At 37.9% G+C, this 8,079-nt stretch overlaps 1 long non-coding RNA gene across 1 annotated transcript; it reads right to left on the reverse strand.

Annotated features, from left to right (window-relative positions):
- Window positions 1–601: 601 nt before the first annotated feature.
- LOC149257206 (uncharacterized) lies at window positions 602–1,639 on the reverse strand. Its single transcript, XR_016245929.1, has 2 exons — window positions 1,029–1,639; window positions 602–873 (listed from the first exon to the last, which is right to left on the reverse strand). It is a non-coding gene; the product is annotated as an uncharacterized LOC149257206 (long non-coding RNA).
- Window positions 1,640–8,079: the final 6,440 nt, after the last annotated feature.

Consider the following 8,079-nt stretch of genomic DNA (forward strand, 5'->3'; position numbering starts at 1 on the left):
CCGTTCCCTGTAAGTTTATTGTAGCAGTGCATGTACACTAAAATGAACCAAGAGACTATTTCATCGGCATAACAGAGACGTGACCCTGATAAACAATCATTCTATTTCGGCGACTTTCAGCACAGCACATGCCATGGATTATGAGCACGACAGACTCTAGTCCGTCGTCTCAGTCAAGAATAAATGCGTCACTGAAGAAAAAATGACATGGGGCTTCTTTGATGGTCCCTATCACAGCCATCCCCCAATCTGAAGGGCTGGTAATGTTCTTTGTCTAAATGAACACCTGCCAAAACAAGTGTAACAAATAAGACGGCTGAGTTGCCCGCGCTATGGACATTATTGTGTGTGGCGAACAACACTATGGACATTATTGTATGTGACTACATTGGGGTGAGGTAATTGCAGATCCACATATATTCCCAAGCAGTGGTTGAATAGATCTGCAACATAGTGGAAATTGTTGCTCCTCATCCGTTTCACAGTGATGATTGGATCTGAAGAGTGGTTGGAATTGTTGCAGCTTCGAAAAACCCAACAAAGACAAACGACATGAGGGGTGTATAGAGTATAAAGGGAACAGAAATGAAGATATTGGAGGTAACACAAACTAATATATCTATAAATCAGTTACATCACAAAATAAAATATCTAGAATTCCCAAAATGCAGAATTCCATAGCAAGATGGAAGTAAGAACAGCTTTAAAGGAAAACATTCAACTAAAAAAATGCAGTCAAATCCCCATTTAAAATAAATGTACTTTGCTCAACTATTTACTGAGGAAAAACCCCACCCAGATACTCTCAAACTCCTCTGATTTGCAAGTCTTCGCTCTCTCTGCCTTCACCACGGCCATGAGATACAACCGCTTCTGGAAAAGCAAGGATTAAGGAAGACTTCTTCTAAAAAGTGCAAATAATAACTTAACTAATTAATTAAAAATAAAAAGAACAAACCAAAAAAAACTTGCAGAAAACAATAAGCCTACTAACTCATGTTTCAAGGGGACTGACAATAAGCACTTACCAGCAGCATTGCGAAAACTTTGTTGATTTGAACACTAAACCCTAGCGGATATATAAATTTATAGACGGACTTGAGACTCTGTAGTGAGATTTTTTACGCCCCTCCCTCACCGTCTGGTTCCCTGTAGGTATTTTGTAGCACTGTATGTGCCCTAAAAATGAACAAGAGACTATTTCATCGCCATTCTAGGGCATAATGCCGCGGTAGATTCCTTCCCAAAAACAACTCTCAGACTGTCAAAGACACAAAGGAAAGGATGAAGTAACGGAACCTGTCATTTATGTATAGAGAATATTTGAACGTCTTATAAAGCATCGCCATGACAACAGAAACGTGCCCCTCATAAGCATTCATTCTATTTCGGCGACTTTCAGCACTGCACATGCCATGGATTTTGAGCACGACAGAGACTCTAGTCCGTCGCCGTTCACCAGTTTCCTGCAAGAATACTAGGATTTGAAAAGAAAAGCCTCAAGATAGGACCATAAAACAGGATCAGAATATTAAAAACCACTGAGCATGGAAACCTAAAGGCACGCCAGATATAGTTCCATAAAGGAGTGCCAACAGTAGAGCCTCGATATCACATATATAAGACCGGAAGTGGTTGAAGCTTCTAGAAATTCTGCCAGGGTTTTCGAGTTAACCCTAACCGAGAGTTTGATCATTGTTAGGCTTTTGATGATCATGCAAAGCAATTTATAAATTGGTCAAACTACACGTAAAATAAAATACTTCTGTGATATAATGCTCAAAGATTTTGGCCCGTGTTTGATGCCTAGAAAAGCTATTTAGAAATTCATAAAACGAAGGGTAAAAATAAAATAATTGTGTTCCACTAAAATGTAAACGAGCAATAAAGTTACACAGAGAGGCCTATATAGTACTATAAGATTATTAAATTAGAATTGTTCAATTTTTCTAGAAGAGATGTTGGTTCAAGCTTAATGGATGAGCAATTTGAGCTGGCTAAAAGCCTTCTAATTATTTTTTATTATGGTAAAATTATATTGATATTTATTTTTAAAAGCTTGAAGGAATTTGAAGAGTGGGTATAGAATTACTTTGTGGGAGTTGATCCCAAAATCACTAATTTGTAAATACATACTCAATGAAATGTTAATTGGTTGAAAATTATATTGATAATTCATCGGTTTTATTTTCAAAAGCTTGAAGGAATTTGAAGAGCAGGTATAGAATTACTTTGTGGGATTTGATCCCAAAATCACTAATTTGTAAATACATACTCAATGAAATGTTAATTGGTTGAAACCCTACACAAATGTTTGATATAAGAAAATAAGCCGAAAAGGTTGAAAGGCTTAATTGGTTTGTGGAAAACCTTGTTTTCTTACACTGGATCATTGTGCAATTAATTTTCTTTAGATGTTTTGTTTATATCTATATTACACGAACACATTGAATGTCTTATTTCATTTTAGAGTAAGTTAATTACCCAAAATCAAGAAACCTCTATAGATGGCCAAGCATCTACGAAGCTTGCCAGTGACCAGGGCAATAACCACCATGACTATCCCCTACCATTTGACAATGCTTCTCTACCCAATCCCATTCAATACTTAAGGAGGGAGAAGCAAGCCAATTACACAAACAAATTGCCTTTGGAAAGAATTATGCACATACATAGAGCAAAATCCAAATACCCTACCAAGAAGAAAGAAAGTTGTCCACACAAATTTGATAAATGGGTCCACTTTGTACACTCGTTCAAATTGAAAATAATGAAGAATGATTTATATGTAAAGACAAAGAAACTGAAATGTATTTCAATAATGAAGAAATAAATCTCACAAGTTTCTTGTCTCATGTAATAAAAATGGCTTTATGTGAAGAAATAAACATTAAAAATTAAGAAATCTTGATAAAAAATTAATAAAAATATAAATACTATAGGTTTGTTTAAGTGGAATGCATTTGTAGACATGATTTGTATTGTTAAGACACTCCTAAGTGTTAAGTTGTTGGTTTAATTTTCCGCCTTACCATGGGAAATTGAATATTAACCCAGTTGAAAATTTTATTATAACATAATTGATATTTTTTTCACCATTTAAATTATTGCTATACTAATTTAGGTTATTCCCCATGATGTTATTTTGTTATTTTTTTAAAGTGTGATCTTCAATTTACTTTTGTTGATAAATAATCCAAGAAAGGGCGGTGAAAGAAAAATATATTTCGCTCTACTTATATTGTTATTAAATTACTATTATTGATTTTATTTATTTATTTTTCAGAATAAATATCTAGGTAGATCCATACTATCAGCTTATTAGTAGGGCCTAACTACAAGTGTGTCGAGGAGAATTGACCCCGTGGCCTCTCATTAGCAAGGTGCTTTAGTGATGGTGTTGACACCTAATCATCAGGATTGGGTGAATAACTGTAATTGATGTAAATAAATAATAGAAAATATGAAGAGTCACTGGGAGATGAAATGAATAGTCTCTCCCTCATGTATATAATAAAGACCAACCTGAATGAATATCATGAATTGTTTTGAGGAGTTACCTCCTGGTCTGACATGGTATCAGAGCTAGCACCATTTTTGGCTTCCCTCTGCTTTGTAACTCCCTATTCTGCCTATGTTCTGCCTATTTTGCAGAACTCACACCTTTGTCTTTGTTAGTACACTATCATATGCGTTTTCATAAAAGCACTGCTCCTCCTGGTCTGTCATATGTGTTTTCTAGGTCTGACAGTCTAATAGCATTGCTCTCTGGCACTCCCGACGAGAATATTGCATTGGTGTGGGCTAATAGCGCTCCTCTCCCATACCTGCGATTTAGGGTAACGGTCTCTAGGTTCACTGCTATGGTCAGTCATCTGGCGAGGGCGGCTCTGCAAACCCTTTACGCCCTTGCTTCCGACTCTGCAAATCCTTTACGCCCTTACTTCCTGTAGCATGGAAAGTCGTCCAATAGTATCCCCAGAGATGTCTAGTGCTACAATTCGAGAATTCCTGAGGTTCCTCTGGTAGTTTAATAAGGTTTCCCAAGACTTACCTTGGTTTTATTTAGCAGAAGTCGGTCATTTTCCAGCTCTCCAGATTCGTTCTGCTTCTAATTCATCTAATGGCAGCAAATCCAATTCAGGACTACTTGTCCACTTTTTACAGTTGCTTGGTTTCTTACAATTGTAACAGGCACAGGAGTATCGTTCCCTCTTCACGAAGTTTCTGACAACTATTGGTCTCAGAGATTTGGCGTGACATGATTGTGGAGCCCGTGACCTTATATTGAAGGTCGTTTTCTGCAAACATAGATTTTTTTTGTATTACCACTTCTTTCATAACCGTGGGGCCTCCACCGCTGCTATCATAATCTGTTCGATTTCTTTTATGGTATCACTCCATCGTCGTTGTCATAATACTCCCAACACGACTTAATACCACCCTGTGTGTCCATTAAGCCATTCAATTGATACATTGCTCCAATGCTATTGCTGTCTAGAGCCTATGCGTGAGAGCCTCCTCTCCTGCGCGAATGGTATGATTTTTTTAGTGACTGTGAGTTGTTGCATTGTATATGGCATTGAATATTAGAGTCGGTGAATGGTGAATGCTATTACCTTGCGGTGTATGGTATTACATTTTGTACAGTGATACCTCTGTCTCCATATATCAGAATCAATTTTTTTTAGCAGCAAAATTTTTTTTTCTCCACAAAAGCACATTTTTTTTGCCAGCAGAAGTATTTTTACAACACTCAGATTTTACAATGCATTCAATCATATCTATTGTGGGAGTAGTTCTCATTGGCAAGGAGAACTATCCTGAGTGGTCCAGGAAAATAAAACACACCCTCATTTTCAATGAGTTGTGGAAAGGAGTGTGTGTTGGAGACGGAGACAAAGAGCTAGAACAGCCTACCTCAGACAAGGAGTTCGCCATTTGGGAAAATAAGAACAGTAAAGCCTATGCATTAATTGCAGCATCTGTAAGTGAAGAGGTGAGTCGCCATATTTCGCCATTTTCAAATGCTTTCAAAGGCTTACAAAAACTGAAGGAACTCTATGACTCACACTCTGCACTTGAAGTTGTTCAACTCATGATTAAACTCTTCACTCTTGAATTACAAAATAATGATCCTCTTGCTCTTGCATCCGAAGTAAAATCTATAATGCATGATATCAAAGCCACTAAGGTTGAATTGGATATTCCTCTTATTGCTTTTCTCAAGACAATTTATCCTACTTAATCCAATTATCTTGATTCATTGCAAGCAAATGGAAATTTCAAAGATATTACCTTTGACTCTCTTGTGAAAAAATTTGCTAAAAGAGAGAAAGATTTTGGAAAGAAGACAACCCCTGAATCTTCTGAAGAGGCTATGTGCCTTGCTCATAAAGAAAATAATCTTGCCCAAGATTCTTCCAGAGGAAGAGGTGGTAGAAGAGGAAGAGGAATATATTTCAGAGGCAGGGGGGCAAACACTCTCAAGGAGAAAAGTCAGATTTGCATTGCATACGCTACAAAAGAAATGGATCACATGATGCCTCCACATGCAAGTTACCTTGGGACAAAATTGAGCAGCAAAGAAACCAATCCAAAGGTAAAACTAATGACACAGACAAAGGTAAAGCACCTGAATCTGCTCATTATGTTGTGGCACACTGTAATATTGGAGTAAATGAAGAATTATTTAATGCTTCACTTGCTTCTTGGAAAAATGATTGGTTGCTTGATTCAGGAGCAACTTGCCACTTGACTCATAAAAAGATTTTTTTGAAGAATTTATTGACAATGTTGATGGAGCAGTATACTTTGCAAACCAATCAAAACTCAAGCCATCAGGGCTTGGCATAATCAGGCTTAAATTGCCTGGTCTTCCAGACTTTCTTCTGCATCATGTTCTATATCTCCCACAACTGAAGAGAAACTTGTTGTCCTTGGTCCACATTCGCCAACAAGGTCACTCCATTCATATGTTTGATGGAAATCTTGAGGTGAGAAAAGCATCTGACCACTCACTTGTCATGAGGGGGATAGAAGAAGAAAGGCTTCTCAAGCTGCAGGGTACCTCTGCTCGTGCACAACATTTCTCATACAATTCGCATTATGAAGAAGGTACACTTCCATCAAGTTTATTATGGCATGCTAGATTTGGACATCTTAACTATGACAGCCTCCGCTTCTTGAAGAAAAATGGTGTTACTGGTTTGCCTACAATTCCTAGGAAACTTAAGCAATTTGATGCTTGAATTCTAGGAAAGCATAGCAAACAGTCTTTTCATGATTCACATTCAAGAGCACATAGAAAACTTGAACTCATTCATTCAAATTTATGTGGTCCAATGCCGGTTCCTTTTACAAATGCAAATAAATATATGATGACATTTATTGATGACTACACCAGAATGTGTTGGGTTTTTTTTATTGAAGAACAAATCTGATGCTTTTCAAACATTCAATAACTTTCATACATGGATCGAAAATGATGCACAATCTCATATTGGCTCTATTCTCACTAATAATGGAAAAGAATACACTTCAAATGAATTTTAAAACTATCTTTGCCTACATGGGATCAAACATCAAACAATTGTGCCTTATAATCCCCAACAGAACGGTGTAGCTAAAAGAATGAATAGGACAATCTTAAATATGGTGCGCTCCATGATGTTTTCCAAAAATGTAAAATTGATGTTTTGGGCTAATGCAGTTCTATGTGTTGTATATATAAAGAATAGATGTCCATCTAATCTATCAGAAACAAGACTCCTTATGAAATGTGGTATGGGCACATTCCTTCGGTAAAGCATCTCAGGGTCTTTGGTTCCACCTGTTATGCCTTGATACCAAAGGTACATAGAAACAAACTTGGTGCAAGAAGTCGTAAGTGTATCTTCCTGGGGTATTCAAATACCTCCAAAGCATATCGTCTCTATGATGAAGTTGTAGGAATTTACAGGGTAAGTTCCTCAGAAAGAACACCAAAAGGACACAGCTCACAACCAGATCACAGATCAATACACCAGTATTTTTGACGTGGTTAAAACCCTCAAAGAGGGAAACAGTCCACGGCCTGCGCCAACGTGGCTACTACAGGCAATTTATTAATCAAAGAATGAAAATTTACATAAGCTTCTCTCATGCACGGATTACCCGAACAATGACCCTCCATGCGCTTTAAATAGAACTCATGGACCAATCGGGTGTCAAGCCACGGATCAAGTGTCGGTAATACCGAGGAGAGAATGAACCGTCGGATCACTACATATCGTGACCGTCGGATTGTAAGTTACAATATGTACAACGGTAAAGAAACACACTTTACCTAACTCTATACCTAACTCTAAACTAGACCAAGTTGTACTTAACTATTTCCTATGTGTCAGAATATCCTAACATCCCCCCTTAAGAACAACTTGGGATAGGATTGAAGGATTTACAAATATGACACAATAGGAGAAGGAAGGAGGCACTAGAGCCTATCCCCCCTTAGTGACAACTTCCTGAACTCCAAGCATATATCGAAGTTTAGTGAACTTCGCCTCTGTGAGAGCCTTTGTGAAGATGTCTGCAACCTGATCATCTGTTGAACAATATTGCACTTCAAGAACATGGTCATGAATGAGCTTTCTGATGAAGTGCATGTGTAGTTCAATGTGTTTGCTGCGCTGATGCTGGACTGGATCTTTGCATAGCTGAATGGCACTTTGATTATCACACCAAAGTGTGGTTGGATGCTGCTGCTCAAACCCAAACTCTGATAGGATCTGACGAAGCCACAAGGCTTCCTTACTAGCTTCCACGGCACCACGATACTCTGCTTCTGCTGACGAAAGAGAAATGGCAGCCTGTTTCTTACAAGCCCATGTAATAGGTCCTGAACCAAGAGTGAAGACATAACCGGCAGTAGACTTTCGATCATCAGGGTCACCAGCCCAATCAGAATCAGTGAAACCGACTAATAGAGGAGCTGCTTTGGCACTGTAATGAATCCCAAACTGTATTGTACCTCGAACATAACGAAGTATTCTTTTAGCTGCTTTCCAATGACTTTCACGGGGGTTTTGCATAAAACGA

This window comes from Pinus tabuliformis, chromosome 6 (genome assembly GCF_031772625.1).
Source record: "Pinus tabuliformis cultivar Carrire ecotype Pingquan chromosome 6, CPIR1, whole genome shotgun sequence".
Lineage (NCBI taxonomy): Eukaryota > Viridiplantae > Streptophyta > Pinopsida > Pinales > Pinaceae > Pinus > Pinus tabuliformis.